Raw genomic sequence first — 11,659 nt, 5'->3', positions numbered from 1 at the left:
AAGTTCGGAATTTCCTTGAATTTGCCCGTAGGCTCTAATATTAAGTTCTTTTGAACTGTTAAAAATTGAGGGAAAAAAAGCTCAAGTCGAAAAGTGAAATATAGGAATGAGGTGTCCTCACCAAAATCTTTCGGCAAAAAAAAAAAAAAGTTCGAATTGGACTATTCACTCAAATGTTATTAGGGGGGACAGACAGATCGGCATACAGACAGACCCACCGACATATATTTTTTTCCATCTCAATTCCCTACTTTCCGATTTTAAATTTTTTGATATTTATTTATTTTTTATCTCTTTTTTTGCGATATTTTCAAGATACATTAAGTCTTCTTTCATGCTTTTTTCTTCTTTCTCTGAATTTTACTGGAAAAGTAGGCTAAAAACCGGTAGAAGTCTCGTTCTTACCCGATTTATACATATTTTTACTAAGGCTTGTTCACCGCCCTTTCTTCCAATAACGTTATTTGCAATTTGAAAAACAACTACATTGCATATAGTGCTTTCTCCCAAACTTTTCTCGGTCATGATTCATCCGTATGATGCAGACCTATCTGCGGAGATATCATTCGTAATACTCAAAAATTGAAAGCCTTTATTACGTAGGATAACCGTACAAGACCATTAGTTTTGCTTTCAAAATTTTTCAGTATGGTAAACACAGCAGAAATTGTCAGTACTTAAATGTGCTTTAGTAGTGGCTACTTCAAAGTCTATATTTAAAAAAGTAGGATTCCAGGTTTCCTAATATATTCAAACGTGCAAGAAGTTATACCAACCTCCTGCACGTTTATGCAGTTTAAAATCCGTTGGCTGACCTGGAATTCGATTTTTTTTTAAATATTAACTTTGAATTGGCCACTACTGGTGTGTTTACCTTATATACGAACATAAAGAAAAACAAAAAAGTTGATCATGTGAAAAGGAAACCAATCACTCAAAATAATTAACAGCTTCACTTATTGAAAAACATATGTGCATGCGTTCCCACATCTATTGTTTTAAAATATGAGTTATGATTTTTATCATAAATAAGTACAGCATCTTCAATCCCTTAAAAAAGTAACTTTAAAAACACAAAAGCTTTAATTTGAAACTTTACTTGTGCCGAATTGACGTTTTTATTTTTTTGAATTGAAAAATGATTTTAAAAATCTTTTCTGCATTCAACTTGCATCACATTTTGACGTTTATATTTTTAATGGAATCTGTCGCAAAAGTCATTTTACCTGTCATTCTCAAGTGCTTAAAATTTCAAAGTAAAACATGTCGAAACCAACGTCAGTTATTTCTTTTGAAACACAATAGGCTTTTTATTTACCACACATGATGCGGCATCAAAGAGTTTCCAAAAAACCCTTTCTGTACAGTATTTAATATATTACAAAGCTCTGTGTGAGATATGGATGTTTCTCCCCGTTCATTCATAAAATATGACAATAGGTTTATCCGTAACAGAAGAATCAAGCTATTTCTACAATGTCTAAGTTTATTTATTGTAGAGTTCTTTCGCATAAAAGAGAAACATGCTCGTATGTGTGTACCGCTCCACCATGTTATTTATTACTAGTGATACATTAAAAATGTTTTCAAGAACATAATAAATTTTGATTCTGTGGAGACGCAACATGGCTTTTCACAAAAGAATGTTAGCTATCTGTGCTTTTGCATTTCTTTTCTTCCTCATAATTTATGCTTTGTAAAACCATTGTTAGCATATATAGGGCTTTTTTTGAAAACAAATAAGCAACATATATTTCTGAACAGAATAAAACAAATCTGATACAACAAAGCTTTCGTAAGCGTACGAGTTTATTTCATTTTTTATTTATTTCTTTTTTAAACCACATTTTAATGTCTTTCTTTTTTTAAATAGAGACTTGTTTGTATAATTAATAAACTCAATTTATAGTAAATCACGTCGTTTAGACTTAATGTGACGAAAAAATCAAGAGTTTCTTCACCATTAGAAACAGTAAATACTTGCTACATTTAATAATATTAGAGCTACGAGTTTTTAAAAAAGTGTACCCTTTCTGTAGGAGAGTTGTTCGTTTTATAAGAGAAATAATTATTTCACAGTATTGCGATAAATCGTAAAAGGTTAATATCATATTACTGAAGTTCAAAAGAAAAATATTGAATAGATAATTAGCCTTTCTGCACTGCAGATACATTTAATAAACGCTACGTGTGAACATACCCGAAATCACAGCTTATAACTTCTAAAATCACTTCTACGTGAATCCTTGCGATTTTTTTATACAATATATCATTCATTCCCTTTCTTACGCCACCGATAAAATGAAATAAAAACGTTTTTTCAATGATACGAAAAAATTTCAAAAGCATACATATTTTTTAAATGACTTTTGTTATGGTAGTATATCAGCACTCAACCACTAAAAAATGAATAATAAAGACATAAGAAAAAAATCCTAAACAGCACTGGTATTCTTTATTTAATATGAATAAATAAGTTATCCGAAGTATAAAACCTAACTAAAAATGCTTAAATTACTTCAATGTGAAATTTTGAAATAAATATTCGGATACCATTGGTACCGAAAACGTTTTGCTTACCAGGTAAAGTTAGCATGAAAAGGAGAAATTTCGTTTTTCGTGCTTTTCTATAACACTGTAACTATAACATATATACTTTCTGCTGAGGTATCGAAACATTCAAAAAATAAGAAAAAAAATCATTAAGAACATCCATTTTATCAAATGCAAAACCATTATTCCTATTCAAATATGTTCACATGAATTGTCCAGTAAAACACTTCATGTTCTTCTATTCTGTCACTCTTCCAGACAGTCTTTTGCAAAGAATGAATGCCAAAATCCTCGCTAAGCCATCAGCTATCTCAGATACCCCTTTTTCCGCTTGACCGCTCGATGTTATGCATGACAATTAATGGGGTCTTCTCCTGCACGTGAGTACCGAAAGTGTTTGAGCGTGTGTTCCCCGTATTCGCGATTCACGTGGTCGGAAAAGTGGAGGGGGTAGATACGAAAGATGCAGAGTCTTGCCAAGATCAATAACGGGCCATAGACTGCCGGGTGGACAACGGGGGAAATGTAGAAGTTTAGATAAGTATACTTACGGTATAGTGAAAGAGAAATTCGTGAATGCTTACGGACGAGGAAAATTGCCGTTTGCGCTTCGGCATTTTAAGCGGAAATAAACTTTCTGGTGTATGCGATTACTTGCGATAAAACGCCTTTGGTGTTGATTGTAATCTCCCTACCAATGAAATGTTTAATCATTTGCATGGGGAAGAATTTTTATACTTTTGTACTAAATTTAGGGTCGATTTTTTTTTTCTTTTTTTAAAAATCAATTCCCATTTTTGAAAATAATTCATTGTGGGTTAGTCATTTGTTTTTGTTATTATGATTTAAGGGAAGCAGACAGTGGCGTAGGAAAAAAGATGGTACACAGGTTCGGACCCCTCCCTTGAAGTTAAAAATCAAACTCTAATAATGGAACGTAGAGTTATTCCTTTCGATTTAAAATACATTTTTCATCATCTAATCCACTTTTTATATAAAATACTGTGCATGAAATTTAAATTAAAATACTCTCTGCATAAATTGACGTTTCCAATAATTAGAGTTTGCTATTTTTAGGCAGGACACCCCACTTGAAGAATTTCTAGCTACGCAACTAGAAGACGATAAAAAAACATGTTTAATAAAGAATGATATCTAGTATAAACTTTACTTTCATAAAAAAAAATGAAATGTATTTCTCAAATCTAAAATAGCCTGATTTAAAACATACAGCTGCCTGTTATGTACAGATATATAAATACGTGTCTGAACGCATGATTTAATGAGCACTCTCATTGATATAATCTCCCTCTCAGTATTATATGGTTTTTAATTAGTTAATTACATATTATATATCCACTCTTAGTTTCTGTTTTCCATTGAGCTCTTTTTTTTTCTTTTTGATATAATATTTAGTTGGTAATTTCAGTGCAGAAGAACTTTCTTCGGATTCACTTCCAAAGAATCCAGTTATTCTTAAGCGAGCTCTCCGGAAATACTGTGTGTTTAGAAGCTGCACTCAGACACAAAATCGGATTAGATTCCCTTTTTAAGTGGATTTTTTATTGTGTCGCAACATGTTTTAGTGAAAAAACAAAAAAACGAAACTGCGTGTCTTTTTTTTTTTTTTCAGCTAGAAGTTCTAATCTCATGCATATGAGCTATCTTGTAAACAATAACATCTTCTGCAATTTAACTGTCATGCGTGTGCGTTATAACTTCGTTGTTACCACATTAGTTTGCTCTGTTTATTACAACTAATGGAAAGCGTATTTAAAACACATTATGCATGGATAAGATAGGGGGAGTGGAAGATATTCGTAAGAAAAACTGATTAATAATAAAAATAAACTAAAATAAAAATTTTAAATGTGTTTTCCCACCTCCCATTAAAGACCGTAGAATTTATGTGTTATACAAATTCAAAAATTATTTTATTAATTATCGTAAACAAATAACTTTTAAATTATATGTTTTCCCATGTTATTAAACGTCACAATCTTAATATTTTGAATGATAGTTTACTAATTGTTTAAAAAATATAGTGTTTGTTTTTCTTTTTCTGATATTGCAAGTTTCCAAACTGTTCCTCATAGCTTATGGTCCTAAAACACCAAAAATTTAACGAAACGTTTTACTAATCGATACAAATCCTCTTTAAAAAACAAAATAGTTAATAATATTCCGGAATCCTGTGGATATAAATGGTTCTAATGGAAAAAATAAAAAAATAGTTACCGCTGACACAAACATCGTATGAATATCTATTGGGGAGCAAGCTAGGCCATTTATAACGGGTGAAAAATTCTGGTGGGGTCGACGAATTCACCCTATTTCTGCGTTTTTTCGTTGATACTCAATATAAAAACTTAAAGAAAGGGCATCAGTGTTAAATTTTCGCCCCATCACTGTGTGACTTATTTCACACAATTAGAACAATTTATTTTCACGCCCCCTCCAACTCCCACAAAAAAGATATTATCTTGAAATCGTCGAAACACACTGAATGCGTAAACATCAGTATCAAAATTTTGAAAGAAAAAATAAATCTTAAACAGTTTAGAGTTTTGAAACTAATTCCCCATCTATTCAAAAAGTAAAATCATAACATAAATGTCCAAAATAATTTTTTTTATTTATTTATTTTTTTTTATTTATTTTTTTTTTTTTTAATGTGGATTACTTTAAATAGCTAAAGCTCAAAATATTCTTGGTCAATTTTCAAAATTCATTCACAAAAGTATGCCCAATTATCTAAGCTTTAGTTTTTATTCGGTCGGTGATTTAAAAAAATATTAATTCAAAAAAAAAATTGAAGAAAAATTTCGGAAAATTCAAATACTTTTTTTTAATTATATTTTTTGAAGTAAGCGGTTTTTTTTTTTTCAAATTTGCCGGAATAAAAAATGAAGTGAACTGTTTGAGAAAGATCTGCTCAAAATGTAATTACTTTATCTTGACCACTTCTTGGTTTTATAAGAATTTGAATGCAAAAAATCGGGAAACCTGCATTATCATGTAGGAAAATGCGTTTAAAGTTTTATAGTTAAATATATCAGTTTAAAAAAATTATTATGTATTTCGTCCTATTTACGATAGCAACAAGATTCAAACGCCCAAATTAAGCAGAAAAAACAGAGTTTTTTAAAATGATTTAAAAAAAAAAAATTAAATATAACCAAATTTGACGATTTTTGTGTCTCAGACCCTTTTTAAACCGGGTTTTAAATGGCTGAAAAAAAGGGAGGAAAAATAATCTAATATTATTGTGCACAAAAAATGACTGAATGTGAAATAGCAAGTGTTGCTGGAATAACTTCATTACGACAAAGTATTGAAAACACTTGTACAGATAGATGAACTTGTTTCCAGTATAAAACTTACTAAATAAATTCCTTAAAAAATTCCATGTAACTTGTGTAGCATTATCTAGTAAAATTACAATATACTTGATGCCAATAATGCCTGCATAGATACATAAAAGTAAAGAAATGTTAATTATTTATGATTAGTACATTTAAATAACATAAATGAAGTAAATTAATAAGCGGCGCGTTTAATATTAGTTCTTTCATTAACTGCAAAAAAATAATAATGATACACTATGATACATGGCGTGTATGGTTAACGATTCAATAATATTCAAATTATTTTTTTGGGAGGAGGGGGAACCCGTTTTTCCTGAACGAATTCAGACTTAAAAGGATGAATGTTGAATTCATTCAGCGGAAACTCTGGTAGAATTAGTACATATATGTATAAATATTTTAAATATTGTCTGGTGTTTAAAATGTGGTCCATAAATAAAAGAGAAAATAAAATAGACATTTGGATGAAAATAGAAGTAAGATCATTTGATTTCAATGTGATAATAACAGTTATTAATTTGTTGCTAATGGATAAATTCTTTGTTTATTTTATGAATTTGAAGGGTTCGAGGCAGAAATGTGACAGGAGACAAGGAGTGTCTTCTCGATAAAAAGTTTTGTTAGTCGTAACTAAAATTGAAATAAACATGACAATGTATTATGTTGTTTGGAAAAAAAAGCATATCTGCTTTCGGTATTGCAGATTATATAATGTATAATGCCTTTGAAAATATTTAGAATTTTTCAAAAGTTGGAAATTGGCTTACTGAAAAATTCACAACAATTTTTCATGTGGCATATCACATACTTGCTCCAAGCCCTTCATTTTTAAATTATTCACACAAACAAATACTGAGCAACACTAGTTTTAGAATTAGTTTTAGAATTATTATATTTATAAGAGTGTATAATATTTAGACTTTTTTTAACTACGTCAATCTCTCTCTCTCTTTCTTTTTTTTTGTATTTTAATTTCATTTTTGTATGTTCTTTAATATCTCTTTCCTTCTCATTAAAAACATTTTTCCTTGAAAACTACAACATATTTATTCTATAAAAATATTTTTATTGTGAACCCCTTTTTGTGTTCAGCTGAAAGTTCCAACCTTACATTCTCAAAACAGAAATTTGAAAGCAAGTCCACGGCATATTTATGTACTATAAAAACACACAAAAGATCATACCCGCATAAATTCTTATATTCGAGCCCTTTTTGTTAGTTTTGTAACTACGCCTTTGCTTACCATTTTTCATAATACCCCGCTTCATCCTGTTTATTTATTCCTTCCGTACATCTTTGGGAAAAAGTCCTGGAGGTAGGAAAAGAACCAAATAAAGAAAAGTCAGTAAAAAGAGGATCACAAAGAAAAAGCATTGACGGCGAGGAGGTGAACTTCCGCACTTAAAGTCTGCTTTTGTGTGAATGCGGCTTTTTTTAAAGAGTCATTGTAAGTTTTTTAAGCTTCTCTCTTACGTTTTTGCGATATAACAGGTAACGTTCTTCTGAAGATTGCGACGTTTTTGCTACTCCACGCGAGAATGACTTTTGAGGGGAAGTGTTACTCGCTAAATTTCACTATTATTTTACCAGAAAGCAAAATCCCTCTTACGGTCAAGAGACGTATTTGTGCAAAACGATTATTTACTTTTGTTCTTTAGATATAGTTTTTGCTTTATCTTTTAAGCGATGTAAGAGTTTTGAGATGAAAACTTATATTTGTTTATATTTTAGTGTAAGAGAAATATTTATGAAGATTGAAGTAAAGAAAACACAATTTACATAGGGGAGGGTGGCCCAAAGCGGGTAGGCCTTCGTATGCCCCTCCATGGCGTCTAAGCAGCGATGCATTCGTATGTCGTGTTAACAGGAACGCCCCCGACTTTTAATCAATCCCAGCAAAGCAGCAGTGAAGCGGCATGGCGCAAAAAGGCTTAAAATATTTATTAAAAAAAATGATACATTTCTAAAAATAGTTTTGTAACTTGTGATTAGTTGAAGTCTAGTTTATTTATTTTTTTTTATTGTCAATAATATTATGTTATTCTGACACCATTCACCTACAAACTACGATAGTCATTTTGTTTGTTTCGTTTTTAAATTTAAGGTTATAATTATTGAAATAAAAAACAAGCCTTCGGGCAAAGCGGGTAAAGGATTTAATCATATATTTATTTATAATTTCTTCATTCGTGTGCTGACTTAGATTTCTATTTCAATAGGATAATTATAACTTTAAAAAGTTACTTTTTAGGATGGCAATTAATTTGTCAATTAATTTAATCAGTTATTCATTTATGTTTTAAAAACAAGTATGATGATTTTAAATGGGATAAGAACAACTTTTTAATATAATTTTTAATAATAGCTGGTTGCTAGTTAAATATTTTAATCATTTATAACTTCATATTTGACTGGAAAATGTACCAAATCACAATAAGTTAAGCTAACCCGCTTTGGGCTCCCTGGTAGGGCAAAACGGATTTTTCAAATGTTTGAAGTTCGACAATAAATAAATATTGGATTTGAAATAATACAAAAACTGATTATTTTATTTATTTATTTATTTTCATTTTCATGAGTCAGAGAGTAAAATTGATGCTTGTAAAACTCGCTTGAATGTTAACAAAATTTTGCTCCAGGGCCTATTTGTTTACTAAAAATATGATATGTTCGTAAATGTTGGATGTCCTTGATCGAATTAGAAATAAAAGTATAAAAATATTCTTTTGTATTTAAAATTAATGAAGAGCCAACAATATGTGCTTTTTTTTTTCGGATAAACAAACAAACAAACAAAAAAAAAAACTTGAAGATTACTAATTTTAAAAATGGTCACTTGGCAGAGAACTAGGAGGAAAGTTTAACCCTGCATGCGGCTTACGTTTTAGTGAAAGCAAAGTTCACCAATCCCCGGATTACGATTGAAGAAAAGTTAAGAACATTAAAAGTTCAAGTTGCAGCGAAAAATACAGAGTGTATCGTTTTAACTTGTAAGACATTTATTTTCGCAACCGTTAGTCCTAGATGTATACTCCCAATTGGAAAAATTTTCAAAATCAGATACAGAGTTAAGACATTGAAAGTTGGAAGCAGAAATAAAAATGAGTCAAAAAACACAAAGTTTAACTTAAGATACGGGCCTTAGGTCCCCTAACTAATATTTAGAGAAATAATCTCCATTGAAAACCATTATTGACACAAAAAACTTAACGTTGGTGCGACCAAAACTCAAGGAGATATTCCATTTCAAAGTTTTAAGGGACCATACAGAAGATGAGATTGGAACTTATGGCCCTTTCTGAAAAGTGACAGATTGTAGAAGTAAAACAAACAAGAAGAAAAAATATTTCTTTAAATTGCTATTCAAAAACAACTGCCAATGTTATGCCGTGATACGCAAAAACACACTCAAAAACCTCGAACAATTTGAAAAACCGCACTCTACGCACACACATAATTTTAAATACTTGTTAACCGCTATATTTTCCCCCAAAATGTGTTATTCACGGCGAGTGAAAAGTGGTGTAAGTGACGAAACGCTGCGTTTCATATCTCGGTAAATATTGGTCGTACTAATTTCAAAGTTATTGTGTTGGAATTATTTTTCAATGGAGATTATTTCCTTAACGATAAGTTAGGGGACTTGGGGCCAGTGTAAAAAGATAAGTATTGTATTTTTTGACTTATTTCTATTTCCACTTCAAACTTTCAATATCTTAACTATACATCTGATTTTGAACATTTTTACAATTGGAAGTAGACATCTAGGACTGACGGTTGCGAAAATAAAGGTCTTGTAGGTTAAAACGGAACACCCTGCGTAATCAAGTATCCCTGCTTCGTATGAAGTTGATGATTGAGTCAATAAAGTAGCCTATTAAGGTGAATATTAGCTGAAATTATAAATAAAGAAGGTAAAATGACGGATATTATAATGATCCATTCGAGATGAACTGGCTATGATTATTTTTTTTTTTTTTTTTGAACCACTCTTTTGTAAGATGCAAATGTAGTCTCAACTTTACAAGATATCGTTACCTAAGAGCAACAATAGAATATCTTGGTGTTATTATTGGGATTAGATGTCCTACTGTTGCTTTGAGCGACGATATATGCATGCTAAAATACTTTGATTTTATTATTACTAAGATATTAAAAAAATAAAATTTATTTCCAATGTAAAAAGTATGGAAAACAAAGGTAAACACCTCGTGATTTTTCCCCTGTGCCATTCTAATTGGATTGGACGATGCGGGTTGAAAATCTTCTGCTTCGTTCACTTTTATTTAACGTTTTGATGAAATATGTTTACTTATTAAGTCGGAAATGACTCTGGAAATTAAATATCTTTAAAGGAAATTGAGAGATTAACTTTTGATTAATCAAAAGCAACTACGTTGTCGAAAATGTATCGTTTCGTTTCTTCAAAAAGTCACATTATGACGTAGCCAGAAATCATTCACCTTGCAAACAAAGCGAAAATAGAACGAAAAAGAAATGAATCATTCATCCGGGATTCATAAGCGATTCTTCAAGATTCGTCCCAAATCCCGATGGGTTTATACTGGATTCTGAAAGGACCAGAGGAGAAAGAAGATTCCAAAGCAGGTGGTTCGGCAAAGATAGAAGTAGCCAAAAATAAATCAATACACTCTCTCTTCTATTACTGATAATTGCTGCTAGTCGGCTGGAGCATGAAATGTTCTGCTTGGAGGGGTAGCGAAATAAGTCATTCTCCATGGTTGATTCCAGGTATAACAAGCTTATTTGAACTCCATAATTGAAGCGTTATGACTGTTAGCAGTTGGACTGGATAATCTTGACTATTTTCTGGGACAAAAATGTTTCTGTTATTTCCAATTATACTTTGATTGGTTCTTTTTTCTGATATCTATTAGGATTTGGGATTAACTTTTATGGTGAATAAGTCTTATAATTAAAGATGAATATTTTATTTAAATCACTTCTCCTTAACAAACAGTTATTTAGGAGAAATCAAATTTCCATCGTTTTTGAAAACCTTAGCCGGAAACTTTTGCAGCGCTTTAAAATTGAAACTTGTTTAAAAAGCTCCAAATGATTCTGCAGTTAAATAATATAGGTATAATTACACAATAGAATTATTTAAGAGATGATCTTTGCAAAAGGATGGTGATGTTTCTCTCAGTCACCCCAAGTTTCGCAATGTCAATGGTCAAGACACACTTAGCTTAAAACCGGTTCATATTAAAACCGGTATGAGAAGTAAATCATTTTCTATTTGATAAAAGCGAAATGCATTCTCCCAAACTAATGAGCGCTTTCTGTCATGTATCTACAAAATAAGTTTTGTTTATTTATTTTAAGTTTTGATAGATGTTGATAATGTGCTATCGTGGGGTGATCGTTGCAAATAGCGGTTACGATTGCAACGATTTTTCAACGATTGCAACGATTGCAACGGTCTTCCAGTTTCTTTTTCAAGATTTTTAGGGAATGTAAAGACTTGATTTAAATGTTATAAAAATATCATCTATAAATTTTATTAAACTAAAATATAATTCTGTCTTCTTTCAAACAAAACTTTCAACAAGAGTTAAACATTCTTTTTTTTCTGAAGTTTCAGTTATCTTATTATACTAATCAACCGAATAATATGCAAATACACTTTCAAACAACTTTCATTATTATCTTTCATTATTATTATCATTATTATTATTAGCAGTAAAAGTATCTTGAAATAATTTTTTTTTCCTAA

Source organism: Uloborus diversus, chromosome 2, assembly GCF_026930045.1.
Source record: "Uloborus diversus isolate 005 chromosome 2, Udiv.v.3.1, whole genome shotgun sequence".
Lineage (NCBI taxonomy): Eukaryota > Metazoa > Arthropoda > Arachnida > Araneae > Uloboridae > Uloborus > Uloborus diversus.
Note: the sequence above shows the minus strand (reverse complement) of the source record.